This window comes from Amblyomma maculatum, chromosome 4 (genome assembly GCF_055883805.1).
Source record: "Amblyomma maculatum isolate TAMU_Amacu chromosome 4, ASM5588380v1, whole genome shotgun sequence".
In the NCBI taxonomy this organism is placed as follows: Eukaryota; Metazoa; Arthropoda; class Arachnida; order Ixodida; family Ixodidae; genus Amblyomma; species Amblyomma maculatum.
The window spans coordinates 140,149,786-140,164,642 of record NC_139347.1 but is presented as its reverse complement, the minus strand read 5'-3'; the positions used below and the strand labels follow the sequence as shown (position 1 = coordinate 140,164,642).

The window sequence follows — 14,857 nt, the reverse complement described above, 5'->3', positions numbered from 1 at the left end:
ACCAACTACGGGCCAAATTAAATGATATTTAGTAAACCGCACTTGAAACCCAAATTTGCACTGCAGCATCGAGTCATATACCATTGGAAAGCTTAGGCCAAGTGTAATGACACTGTGGTAGTTAGCGATCCTCATTAATCTGCGTTAAATATTTATTTTGTATAAAACCTAACTTTGAGCTAGACGATCAAGTCATACCATTGAAAAGCTTAGGATGAATCTAAATGCTCTGAATTAGCGATCCATATTAGCGTTAGTGAGCTATATGCAATCAAAACCGTATACCTTTCATATACCGAGTCATAGACCTTTCGAAATCTTAGGTTGAATGCAAATGAGTTGTGCTAGTTATCGAACCGAATTAATTAGTGTTAATTATTTAACTGCACTTAAAGCCAAATTTTGCATTACAGATGGCCAACAAAGGGCAAGTGTAAACGCATTATGCTAGCTAGCCAAACTTAGATAAACATCACAACAGAGCTAACACACTAACTAGGCTTACCACGAACTGCTTCGAAATGTTTTTCTTTGCCCGTGCATATTTGCGTGCAGTAGGTCTTATTTAGCGTGCACCCGCTGACAATAAATTAGTCATGAGTGCATCTTCCGTCCATGGGTTTGTCACATCAGTGTGAAAGTGGCTTTTGCACTCTAGTTTGTTCAGTGAATAAAACAGTTGCGCACTTTCAATGCGATCAAGCAGCGCGGACAACCATTCATTGACCGCAATTCGCCGAACATTATTGGGCACTGGTGTCAAGAAAGCTTACGAATATACTTGGTATACCTATGAAAGAATGATTTCTATATCTCTAGGCAAGGTAAACGCCTCCCGATAATGTAATATTATACTTGAGAAACCGAAGGTTCCCGTCCAACGCCTAGTAGTCATGATCAAAAAGAAGTGTGTGTAAACATGTGAACACCCCCTGCACATTGGCCGTATCCTTGATAATCCCAAACCATGATTGAGAAGGTCAACTCAACTATTTACGGCAGGCCTGAACATCGCACCTGAGTGGTTGCAGTTTCGTTTCGTCGTGTTCTCCTTTTGTAGTCATTGTTTGAGACGTCCAACTCCACTAACATTTTATACTTACATTTTCGTGGACATAATTTTATGCATTTTATACTGTTTCTATAATGATCACAGAGAAGTTTCTGATAACATGTGTGTTTATCTGGTCAGTTTAGTTTTATGTCTGTTTATATAATATCGCAATATTATATAATGTTTATATAATACGCAGCCAGTTTTTTTTTTTCGGAAAACTTTTCTATGGGATTTAGTTGCTATAAGACGCAACTGGCATTTGTTTCTTCACGAGCGTTGGAATAAAACGACTATTAAACGAATGTTTTTGGTTGTCTTTTTGCAGTGAGCGCTCTATTTACTGCCCCATGCATGGCCCCATGGTACCCATGGCTCCTTTTTGGCTACTTTTTATTGCTCTTCCTCTGGTTGGCTACTTTCTGGCTACTTTTTCCATTTTTGTGGCGACTTTTCGTTTTTTGGACCTGGCAACCCTGGTCGTGTCTAGTCGTGTCTGCACGTTAGACCGTTGGTTTGTGACTGCGTTGAAAATGTATCCCGCACAGCGGCTGCTACTTCTGGCTGCAAGGCAAGCTTCGCTTGGTGAGTAAGAAATTGTTTCTTCTAAATGAATCACTTAATGGAGCAGTAAAGTGACTGAATGTTTTCTTTTTCCGATAAAAATGCTGCAAGGACCGTTGTTTGCATCCGCCGGCGCAGGCTGTATGGGCGAGCAAGATAGCGCGCGCGGACCGTTTAGTCAGTACGAAAGGCGGTGTTTTATGGCGCATCTACAGTTTTGTGCATGCAGGAAGGTTTTTCGCTTGTAATTCCACTCGCCGCGTTTCGTGAACTGCCATTGTCGGCGGAACCTCGCGATGTTATTCTTCAAAATGAGCTTGGCGATCCGACGGCTTTCGTTGATTGCCGCTGGTTCTAACGCTTTCCCAGGAAACACAACTGAGCACGAAAGTCTGCATGCTTAGTGTGGCCTTCACTCTGCAGCAAGATACAGAAAATACGCACCGTCGAGTGGAAGCCGTGCATTGTTTCTCAGCCTACAGAGCTCTATACGCGCTAAGTTATGCCGCGGTTGCGAAAAAGAAAGAGAACGGTCTCAATAAGCCGCCTTAGAGGGGAGGGTAAGGTGCATTCTGGCCACAGCGACTCTCCCAACTGCTAGCAAAATACTCTCGGCCTGTTCACAGGCACAAGTTGAAACACATAGCGAGATAGGAACGGCGTACAAACATTCTGCAGTGATTTAATTTTAATAGTTCATAAAATGTTTACAGTCAGCCATTACATTGCCGTGATTAAGTGATTTTACATTTTCATATAGTCAGAAAGCACAATTTAGTTCTTTTTAAGTTCCTGAACTGCATGCTGTGTGATGTGCTGGTGCTCTATTTGCTTTGGTCCTCAGGTTTTTTGTTTTTTTGTTTTATTGGCGGAAATGTTTTAAGAAATTAAGCTTCAGTTGAATTGGTACAGAAAGAAATCGAAAGCAAATCTTTCGGACGGACCTCATATAACGAAAAGCCTATTATAATACGCAAAAACATATCAATTTCATTTGTTTTCTTGCTTCAGGGCCAACAGACTCTTCCTATCCAGAACTGGAAAAAGAAAAGAGAGTACTGAATCATAACTTACTTGTAAGGCCTATAGAATGTAGCCATGTTATAAATGGGTTCAGTGTATGCCTTCTGGCTGTCCTCAACAACAAAGCTGTGACTCCACGCAAACCTTTTGATAGCATATGGACTCCTCCCGAAGTGAAGGTGTTTGGCATCAAAGGTGAAATACCTTCATTTAATTTCAGTTCAGTTCAGTCGTTCAGTCGTGTCCGACTCTTCGTGACCCTATGGACCATGTCACGCCACGCTTTCCGGTCTCTCACTATCTTCCTAACATCACATAACTTCCTCTGCAGTGCCTTGAGGATGCCATCTAACCATCGTGTTCGCTGCCTACCCCTTCTCCGGCGACCCTCAACCTTTTCCAGCATCAAATCTTTCTCCAGCGACTCCTCTCTTCTCATCAGATGACCAAAGTAGCTGAGCTTTAACTTTAGAATTAATTAACTTAGAATTAACTTTAGAATTTAGAAATTAATGCTCTTTTTCACATTGTGCTGTTGTGTCTGTGTTTGGTGCTCTTGTTATTTTGTGTCTGCGCGAATTTTCATGTAAACAAAACACTTACCCAACAGCTCAAGCAAGTGAGCTAAGCATTCTTTTTTTTTTTTTTTGCTCTGGGTGCATGGTCACTGTTTAAAATATTGCTTTCATTTGTTCCAGGAAAAACTGGTGATGCATACATACATAGGTACCTACATATATACATGCATAGATACATACATAGGTAATGCATCCATACATAGATACATGATACATAGATTTATTTCTTCTCTACATATGTCGAATGAAACACTTAGCAAACTCAGAGGCAGGAACCTTACCCAGCATAGAAAGTGACTCTCAATAAAAAAAAAGAAATGTATAAATCAGGAAAATGGTGGTTCTCTTCAGGTGTGTCTGTTGGTGAAGACAAGAAAATGTTTTAGTCTTCGAGGTCATCAAGGAGTTATTAATATACATATATTATACTCAGCACTATTTTGTGCTGCTAGTGCGTGTCTTGGTTAAACATATTTCTATTGTGTACTCAGTACTCTCAACCTTATGTGACATATTTTGAGGTTAAATTCTTATCCTATGTTTTGTAGTCAGTGATTTGCTTTATTAAACTTCACAAGAAATCTTTAAAGCATTGGAACACCTTGCAGGTTGCCACCACCTCCACGGCTGCCTAGCAACTATCCTTTTCCTGTCTGTGCTGCAAACACAACTTAGCAATGAGGGCCACAGGACTGACATCTCACTGGGCAGTCGCGGGCTGCTGACTGAATACACAGGTATGGTTTGACTGTGCCAAAAACTTAGAGTTGCCAACAGTGGGACTTTTTCCTTCTGTTTGGGAGCTCATATATCTAAATCGTGCTTTTGATTTTAATCCTGGCAGGTGTGACATGGAAAGCCTTCAACACCAATGAAACTTAGTTTTGCCGACGTCACAAAAGAGTGGTTGGTGTTTGCCTTGTGACAAAGACCAAGTCCACATCTAAAGGCGCTGCACAGCCACCATGAACAGTGCCACAATAGCAAGCAGCTGGGATCAAGGCACCTTCTGTGCTCATTTACAACTCAAGTTTGAAGCTGTAATTTTGCAAAGGTAGGCCTCCAACAATTGACAGAGAGGAGCCTCCCAATCAATTGAGCCACAAAGGAATTCCCCCTTTCATGGCAGTAGGTGACAAAAAGAGGCAGTGCAGCTGGTGTTCAGTACCGATAAAGAAAAAGCTGCCCAGCCTAGTTAGCTGTGGACAAGGGCTGAAGTGGTACCAGTGTTGAGAACGATCTGATTGGCAGAAAAGCCTCCTTTTAGGGATATTCGCCCCTTCATTCTTAATTTGTAACTGACTGCAGTGGATCTGATAGCCCCAGAAGTTTTCTTTTCTTTTTTTTCAATTTTCTCTGCCCTCTAGGGTTGTACAAAATAACAGATGCACAACCCATGCCAGCTCCCTCATTTTACGATGCTTTCATGCCAGAATGTTGGCAGTGGTATTCAGACCTTGTTTTTTTTTTCAATGCCTTTTCTCCATGCATAATAACAGGCTATTTAGCGTAACACAGTCGCACACAAGACAGAGGACACCATCAGCACTTACAACTGGAAAGCAGCCGATATACACAGCCTACTCAGGTGATGCGCACGGGTACAAGGCAACATGGAAACAGCACCATTTTGTCAAACTATGCGTGAGAAATTTTTCTTCAGTCTCATAAGAAAAACCAATTTGCTGCTGACACAGCTGTAACCTGCTTTTTTATATGAAGGGCTTCTAGTGTTTCATGAGCCGTTACCCACAGTTTTCACAATTGGTGCAAACCCTACGGTGCAAGAGAAGTCGCTCACCTTCATTGTTAATGTCTTTTGCATGTTCCCTAAGTTGGCCATTGACGCAGAATCCTGCTTGTGCAAAATAAGATTTTTCTACATGACAGTAGAATTTTATAGATGGTGGTGCACTTTACGAAATGCTGGCCATGTCTCTTCTGACAGCCGACCTGTTTGCTTTCGTAGCTTATGTGATGGCATAGCTGAGCAAGCTTTCAGGGAGCAGAGGATACCATCTATACATTAAACAGGTTTGAGCTGTGTCAGTGACACTCCAGCTTTTCTTTGAGGCTGAACAGATATTTCTCATACCTGCTTTGATATGATTGGTGCTGTTTTCCTGTTTCCTTGTACATGTGCACATCAGCAGTGAAAGCTATGCATCGACTGCTTTCCCCTAAATAAACAGTTGTAGTAAGTACACGTGGTGTCTTCTTTCTTGTGTGTGTCTGTGTTATGCTAAATACCTTTTTTATTTCTGAAAACCAACTATCTCAGCAGTTAACTTCCTTCTTTTTATACCAGCAGAATGTGAAGAGCAGCACCGTGTGCAACACTGAATTTTATTCTCTCTTTTTTTTTTCTTTTTGCTGTGCCTTCTGTACTCCTCGCAAGCTGTTTGCTGCACTACAAAAGGTAAGGGCAGTTGGTGCCATCATGGCTGGTTCATGCTGCCCTTATCTTTTGTAGTGCTGCAAACAGCTTTTGATATGGAATATAGTGGTTGGTATGTACAATGACAGGGATGCGAACCTTTTGCTCCTTCCTTTTTTTTTCCTTATGGTGCCTTCTAGTGTTTCTTGTAGAGTGATGTATGACCCTTACCTGCTACCTTTTTTCTTAGTACTTTTTAGTTATGATAGTAGAATGTAACTATGACAGGCATGCAGCCATTGCATTTTTTTTTTCAGTGCATTCTAGTCGTGCTAACAGGAACAGCAGCAGTGAAGCAGTCTTGGCTTCTTTTTTTTGCAGTGTAGATTTTTTAATGGATTTGATGTCGTGCCTATTGCTCAAGTGTTTGTGCAGTTTCTACAAGATGTATGTATGACCAGCATTCAGTTGGTGACATGCATGCACATATAGTATGAAATGCAACACGTAATGATGGTCCTTTGTGAAAGCGCCTTTTTCTGTATACTGAAGCTTTTTCATTCGAATTTGTTGCTTTGTTTTATTTTGTACAAACATTATGCAGATAGTTCGTTCAACCACTCAACTAGTTTTGTACACTTTTGCATACCTATCCCTGTTTATTTCTAGTCATTTCCTGTTCTTGTTTGGAGTATGGATGTTGTCATTCTTTTGTAAACAGATCATTTTAAGCTTGGAGAGAACTGCATTATTATTTTGTCATTTTCATACCACTTGTAGTGTCTAGTTTCTGTGCTTGTAACTTCGTAGCACATTGTTGAAAAAAAATCAAATATATGATTTACACATTTTGTTTCCTAGCACCTTTTGTAGTTATTGCCGAATCTCCCAAAGAGCACCCAACCATGGCTGTCCACCGTACAGTGTGGCATGTTTTGTAACAAAGAATGTGTACAGTTCTCACTTACTGTTCGCAGTTTTAATGTCTGTGAGAATGAATGACAATGTGCATCATTCTTTACATGTCATGTGTTCATGAGTTGGCTCTTTCTGGTGTTTTCTTCCTTGGTACAATATTAGGCTTCAGAGAACCACATTTTTTCATTTGCATACTGTTGCTTGTGGCTTTCCTTGCTTTTAACATGCATGAGATTGTTTAAGTTGCCTATTTGCAATGTATAATGTTGAGGAAATTAAAGAGTTCTGTAGTTTACTCATCTCATTTTCAAGCATTGGGTGCAGTTACTACCAAACTTTCTAAAGAGCACCTGATGGCCATTAACAGTGAAATGTGGCACGCTTTGTAATAAAAACATACAGTTCTCATCACTAGAAAACAGTTGTAGTGCGTGAGAATTAATGATTTACAATTGTACATCAGTTTAGCTTGCATCATAACTGAATGTGTGAAAAAGCACTGTGGGTGTGTGACGGCAATGCAGCTTTAGTTGTAGCATCTGATGAGACTATATTTTTTGTCTGGCAGTGGTGTTGAAAACCTCTGCAAATACATAAGCATTTCAGACTGTTTTGCGAGAAATAGCTGGGAATAAATAATTTAGAGCATTGCAGGAGATTCTAGAGCTCATTTTAGACATTCAGAATCTATTTTAATGATCTCTAGATGATGACTTGCAAGACGTCTTGCAGCTTAAAAAAGTGGGTGCATTAGCTGAGCTAGAAGGCAGCTACAAGAAGTACCAAGACATAAAAACATCTTTCATATCTTGTCAAAGCATCTTTTAAATGTCTGTCGGCTGTCTTCGGTGCCACTTCAGATGTCTATAAGGTGACTTGTTTGTCTTGGGCAAGATGCCTTATAGCTATCTGCTAGACTGACTTACGTTTAGTAAGTTATTTGTCTTCCAGATTTCTAGGAGATATCTTGCAAGACGTCTTGTAGCCTAAAAAAGTGGGTGCATTAGCTGAGCTACAAGATCACTACAAGAAATATCAAGACATCTGGCAATGTCTTGCATATCTTGTCAAGACATATTATATACGTTTAGTAGCCATCTCAGAGGTCTACTGAGACATCTATCGGGCATCTTGCTTGTCTTGGCAAGACAGTTTATAGCCGTCTCATAGATGGGTTGGTGTTTACTGGGAACTTGTCTTAGGAGAGATTTCTGACAACCTACAGCATCACAACCACGTTAAAAACTCAACTGGCCAGCCAGCAAGCACGGCACAAACTCCACCAAGTTATGCCAGACTATTTCCCTCCTATGCCCCCATCTACATTAAAGGGCAGCTTAGCAGCACTTGGAACGCGTCCACAAATTTGAAAATCGCATTTTCAAAACAGCACTTCAAACAAAGATAATGCAATACAAATGTTCAAAATCCTATGTCAGGAAGAAAAACAACAACAAGTGAATACAGGCTTCTTCTCACGTTATGGGCTCCGACTTAAGCCATCGGCGTTACCATTGAGATCACCCTTTTCACTAAAACTTCGGTTGTCCGTTTCACGGAGCAACCTTACCTTCCTGTTTCTGTGCGAAGAAACACATGAGCATAAGTCACTCACTTTTCTGGCCAACCTATCCCTCTCCTTACGGGTTGCGCACCAATCACGCATTTTCTTTGCACGGGCGCATTTGTGCCTTTGGGATAGTCGCCTTCTCTTTCGCGATAGCTTAAACTTTCTCGCTTCTTTCTCGCGCCTGCCTTTCCGTTTTTTTCTACGGCAGCACTGAAACACATGCTTTGTGCTTTCTTTTCGCAATCTTTGGAGTTTGCTCTCCTTACGATGGCAGCATTCTTCCTCGCGCCTGCCCTTTCGCGTTTTTCGTCGGCAGCGCTGGAATACTGCCTTCTGCTTTCTTTTTGCAACCGTTTGAGCTTGATCTCCTTACGACGGCAGCAATCTTTCTCGTGCCTGCCCTTCCGCGTTTTTCGGTGGCAGCACTTGAATACTCTAGTCCTACTTTCTTTCGGCGCGAACTCTGGCAAGCTAGCGGTAACCGGAGCTAGTAGGATACCGGTGTCTTCAAAGTGCGGCGCCGGGTCTGCATCACGGCCAGGAGCGCATGACTCACTTTCAGTCAAATCCGAACAACCGCTCATGCCAGCCCTCAAGCTAGGCATTTCCTCTGGCGGCTCGCCACTCACGTTACACGGGTCCTCCGATGAGCCGCATTGCTCAGCGCTAACCGGCGCACGATCAAGCTCATTCGACAGCTGGGGCGCTTCGGATAGCGTGAGGGTCATGTGTGCTACGTCCGCGTTCGCACTGGGGTTGCTTTCGCGAATACAACCTAGCGTGGTATCGGAGCACGAACGATTCTGACTTTGCTCTGGTCGTTCACTGTCGCCTTCGCAAGTCTCGCTCTCTACAGCGTTCGCGCACTCCTCGTCGGTCTGCCCTGGCTGATCACAACTCGCGGGCTGCGCAGTTTCCCTGATCGGCACTTCGTTTTTCTGCGTGCCCTGCTCTACGACGAAGCTGATTTCGGAAACCGAAATTCTGTCATTTCCTAGCTGGTTTCCTTCTCCGCCACGCTCTACACAAGCTTCTGCATTGAGAGGCGGTTCAGTTATTACCAGTTCCCCACTCTCATGTGATGGAACTGTATCTCCTACAGCTATTTGGGTCGGCGTGCAGTTCACCTCGCTTAACGGCGTCACTTCGGACTTCTCACCGATTAAGCCTGTGCTAATCGTCTCAGCTAGTGGCTCGACCAAGGTAACACAATACTCCTCTGTTCGAGGCTCAGTCGGCTCGCTACTGCGGTCACGTTGCTCAGCCGCTTCCCCAAGCTGTAGTTTACTCTCTGGTACTTTTGACTGTTCAGGCTCACTTGTGTCTACGGCGTACGTGGTCTTAATCTCAGTGTGCTGTTCTTCACACTACGGTGCAAGTTCGATTTGCTCCGAAACTTCCGCACTGTCTAGCCATTCGCTTACAGCGGCTTTCAACTGATAGGCCAAATCAAAGTACGACTCGTCACAATGTTTCTCGCTCTCATATCTCTTCCAAAGATACTGAGGCGTTATCTGATATCGTATCAGCAATGACTCTTTTAGTTCATCGTAATTTTTCAAGCGGTCGCCAACCAATCGCTTTATTTCTTCCGACGCTTCAGCGGAAAGAAGAGCTACCAACTTCTGCGCCCAACTATCTCGCCCGAAGCGTTTACTTCTGCAGACATTCTCAAAGTCTGCCAAATAATCTGCCATATCCTCGGCGATGAGGAACGGTGGTAGACCATCTCGCGGTATTGAACCGTTACACCGCATGGCATTGTTAATGGCATTGCAAAGCTTTTCCGCGCTCATTCCATGAGCTGACGCCTGCAGCTGTATCAGTTTCATTACGCGGGCAGACTGCTTTTCTCTCTCCTCGCGACGTTGCCTAAGTTCACGTTCCTCTTCCTCGTGACGTTCGTCAATGATCTCAAGGCATTCCGAAAGCTCGTCATCTTCAGCTTCCAACGCAAGAATAGCCTTTAACACTTCTGGTTTTTTTTAGTTTGCCTGACAAATTCAGACCCAACTCCTTCGCAAGCTCCAACAATTTCGGTTTGCGCAACGACTCCAAATCCAAATTCATGGCTGTTCCGAGTGCTGCCTTCTCTACTGCCCACTATTGCCTTGCTGCAATTAACCCAGCAACAACGACAACACAATTACCAGCCCTGTTCTCTACTTAACAGAAGCCTGGCAAAACTCAGTAGAAGAAAGTCCCGCAATCACCAAACCTCGCAGCCAAGAATCCAACGCAGTCGTTCCGCTGCAGGCAACCAGTCATCACACAGGGCTCGTTGCACTGCTCCCAACTTTCCGCTGAGCTGCTTTGATTCACGAGTCACGCCTCGGACATCTCCGCTCTTCCCACCAGATGTTGCACCTCGGTCAGGCCTGGCTCGTTTCACCGACCACGGTCACTGCTTGGTCGTCCTCGTCTCTCCGCTGTTCACCAGTTGTTGGACGACGGTATCGCCTGGCTCGTCCCTCCGACCACGGTTACGGCTTGGTCGTCGTCATCCCACCGCTGTTCACCAATTGTTAGGTTTGGGGGTCGCGTGCGCCTGGGTTAGCGTACCGCTGCCAGCAGTTATTACGTGCGGCGCGCGGCCCCTCGGTAGCGTTGGCCTGGCGGCTCCGTGGACGGCATCAAAGGTGCCAGCAAAGACGAGGCGTCTTTTAACGAAGCAACCTTTACTGCAACATCATGAAGAAACGGGCAGTGAAGCTGACCCGGAGAGATTACAGACACTCTCACACAGCTGGTGTCTAGCGTCGTCTCAACGGCGCGTCAAAGTAGTCTCTGTCCCAGCGGAGTCGGCCGCTGCTTCTTAAAGGTTTTCCCGTTCACAGGGAAAGCGTAAACCCTCACAGGAAAGGGAGAGCCAAACATGTTGGTTCACTGGGTTCACGACGAATGACTCAATCGCAGGTGTTCCGACCTCATCTCCTCCACCTCCTGCAGACAGGAGAGGGCGACGCACTTTCCCTCGAGCTCCAGGCTTGGCCAGCTTTTGCACACACACGCACGCACACACATTTGGCGCGTGGCAGGAACACGCTGAGACTTGTCGGCGGGAGGAAGCGTTGCGCGGCCGATGAACGGCGTCGAAATGGCCGATCCGCTCGCGGTTCTGCCTGTTGCTATGCGGTGGCCGTGTCAGCTGTCCCACTTGTCGTTGGAGAAACGTAGCAGCCTACAAGCAACTCAACGACAAGTGTCACCAAGATGTTAATTATGCCCCTGGTGACTTGGTGTGGCTTTGGACGCCGTTACGTAAGCGCAGCTTGTCCCAGAAACTGTTGCATCAGTATACTGTCCCTTTCGTTGTACTGGAACGCCTCAGCGCAGTAAACTTTGTAGTCTCTCGCTTGACCACCCAAGGGCGTCGTTTTTGGAAGACTCAAGTAGTTCACGTGGCCCGCATAAAGCACTGCTATAAGCGTGACTCACCCTTGACTCACCCGACGGGTATCGTCGGCGAAGGGGGCAGTGTCACGCACGTCCCGCTGTCCTGTATTGGAGGAAGGTGAGGTGTGGCGGAAGAAGCAGAAAAGGATGATGGGTCGGTCCGCTCTGGGTGTGTTAACGTCCAGCGGATCTAACATCCGCCGTGCGCCTCGTCAACTTATGCGTTTATTCAAGTAAGGTCTATTGCAGGTGTGTTTCCGCTAACTTACACTACGGGAAGCAGCAAGCAATGTCAGGGGACTAAATGATATGCAAAAAAAAAAAAAATGAATGTGCGCCGTATGCGATCGATAAGAAATCAAGGGCCGAGAGGCTAGAAAGGTGCCGTGCGACCATCGTGTAGAAAACCGGAAAGGATCCTCTTTTGGCCAAAGATAAAAACAGTGCCAGCGTCAGACGACAAACTACGCACGTACACGTTGCTCGGTTTGATCGCATATCGAGATGGAATATAGAGTAGGGCTTAAGGAAGGGACGCCTCGCGCACCGCTGATGTATCGTATACCGAGACACGATAACTGCAAAGAATTCTCAATACGCATTCCCATAGGCAATCCAGAGCAAGTTTTCTAGACTCCGTAGGCACCTCGCGCCTTCTCGAATTCTTACAGCGGCTCCGGGTCGCTGACCGAATTTCGCCGTTGGCAAGTGCACAGCCCCAAAATGACATCACTCCGGACGATGCTCTATTTACTGTGCGTGTTCTAGATAGCGCCATAGAGAAAGGATTGATAGCGCGCCTGCAACACCATGAGCCCTGAACATTGTAGAAGCTGTTGCACATGGCCGTTCTCTTTTCAGAGTTATCTGGCCGCGTCTAGTGAGTGTGACACTGATAACATGTCTCGCGTGGCAAGCAAACAGATAAGGCCATTTGCTGCCAGTGGCGCGCGCGCACGCACGCACGCACACACACACACACACACACACAAACAAACACACACACACACACACACACACACACTGGAATACAAAGCTATGCCCCCCCCCCCTCCCCCTTTAATATTACCGCATTCTTGCAGTAGTATAGACGTACTGCGGTTTGTGTATATATGTTTGTTACAACTGTGATTTTTCCCGCGCAGTATACGGAACGCGTTTTCCTAATAATGATCATAAAAGTGCAATACACGAAAAACTGCGATTGGCGCACGACCGGCTCAAGAATATGCGCTGATCGGAGCCACTCGAGCAGTGGATGGTATACGGACTGCTTCGCCGATTTCTCTGGACTCAAAGAAACGCGAGGCTATGGGTCAAGATTGCTGCGCGTGCACGGTGTCAGCTGGCTGAGGCCGGCGCCGTATGCTCAAGTTCTCTTATTGCCATTAGCACCTGTGCTCGCGACTCGACATTGAGCCGTATCTACGCAAGCTGAAGGTTCGCTACACTTCTTATAGCGTCGGTGAAGGAACAGCATACTTAAGGCACCTACTGCTGCCCAATGATGCTGCCCGCCTCATTAGTGGGGCGCGTGACAAAGATCCTTATGGCGTATTCTTTTTTCCAAGAGCGTGTTTCGATGGGCGGGCGAACTGGATTGAACTGTAGAGCTCTGACAGGAGAGCGGCGGATATCTTCTAATTTCGAGGATTCGGAAAGCTGTTCCGGATCATCAATAGGAATATCTGATTACATTCGTGAAATTTTACGCGACCTATTCATTTGCTGAAGTAAACAGAATCGGCCCAGCAGGGCTCCAGATAAATTCTGGCATTTTTTTCTGGCAACTTCTTTTTTTTTTTTCGTCAGGGGATTTCACCGCGAACGCGGTACTATAGCGTCACCCCCTCCACCGAAAATTTGATGTCCTTTGAGACAAAACCTATAACCAAAAGTAGAGCATCCACCCATCAGAAACAACGTCACCTGCCACTCCCCAACCGCCCACTTTAAATAAGGTGCTGTCCGTCCACTCGTCGCCCTCACTCGATCCACAGCACCATACGACAGCCGCCCACCTCCACCGTCTGACTTGCCACCCTACGCAATGTCGTGCAGCAGCAGAACGAAACAGTGACGGCCAAACAAAATTCAGAGGCACGTTTGGAAAGTCACCCGCCTTCCAGGAGCCCCAGCTACGTCGCCAACCAACATTCAGCTAAGAGGCTGCCCCCCCCCCCCCCCTCCGGCCGCAACCCTAAACTCACTCCCGCCCGCCTTTACCCTTGAGGTAAGTAAATTCTTCAACTTACATATAAGTTCTACTCTATGTCACTGTTCGAGTTAAAGCAAAATGGTTTTACGGAACTTAGCGAAATGGAGAGGCTCGGTCGAGGCGAAGAAAATCCTCGAATCACGAGAGATCACACTCAAGGTAACAATCAAATGGACATCAGGACACGGATCTCTGTCTGGAAACGAAGCCGCTGGCGCGCTTGCCCGAGATATCTACTACCGGGCGAACAAGACAGGCTTGATAATCCAGAACCGGGGGAGATGCTAAACACATGCAACGAAATCTTCGAATATTACAGGCTCAGCTGGAAGATATTTTCAACATTCCCAAACAACTGAGCAACAGAGAGACCAAACGCCTTCGAAGGTCGCAGGCTGAAAACTACCCCAAACCCCACGACAATATAGATGACAGAGAACACGATAAATGTAAACACTGCGGACAGAGAGGCACACTAGACCGCATCACATGGCAATGCCCATTTTCACCTGTGGCTATGGCCAATATTCTAGACATAGAAGCTTGGTAATCCGTCCTTCAAAGCGCAAACCCTAAATATGAAAAGGACGCCATGCGCCTGGCGGCTAATACTGCTGTCACACGGGCACGGCTGAACTCCTTTTAACTCCCTTCAACCAAGGTAGTCTTTATCACAATGGAGATACGCACCATGTCACACGGCAGTCCTTTAGGAAAGGAAGTTTAAGGAAGTTCCTAGCGTAAGGAGTTCCAATCATCTCCCTCGAGCAGGTAAAGGGAGTACTCTGGTTCCCCGTGAGCTTTATGCAAGTTTTAAAAGAAGTACTTATGCATTAATTTTGCGTTTTTAACGAATTTTAATACTGCAGCATAACTCAAAGCATGGAAAAAAAGTAAATGTGCAAAAATCCAAGCATGCACGCAAGAATTTCACAAGCACATTGTGGCCAGCAGAACAGACAAACACGATATGCTAGTAAAAGTAACAGCGCATTCCTTTCACATGAATAAAGATACATTTATATTTTAAATTCAATTCAAACTGTTGAAAAGAAAGCAGCTAAAAATTATTTCACATGTTTTTAACTTGATTATTTTATATGTATACACAAAACGAACAGCGCCTAATGGGACCCCGACGGCGTCTCGGAGAAGCTGG

At 45.3% G+C, this 14,857-nt stretch overlaps 1 long non-coding RNA gene across 1 annotated transcript; it reads left to right on the top strand.

Annotated features, from left to right (window-relative positions):
* The first annotated feature begins 1,539 nt into the window (after nucleotides 1-1,539).
* LOC146193180 (uncharacterized) lies at nucleotides 1,540-6,809 on the top strand. The gene is made up of 3 exons (XR_014706790.1): nucleotides 1,540-1,639; nucleotides 3,828-3,956; nucleotides 4,064-6,809. It is a non-coding gene; the product is annotated as an uncharacterized LOC146193180 (long non-coding RNA).
* The last annotated feature ends 8,048 nt before the right edge of the window (nucleotides 6,810-14,857 follow it).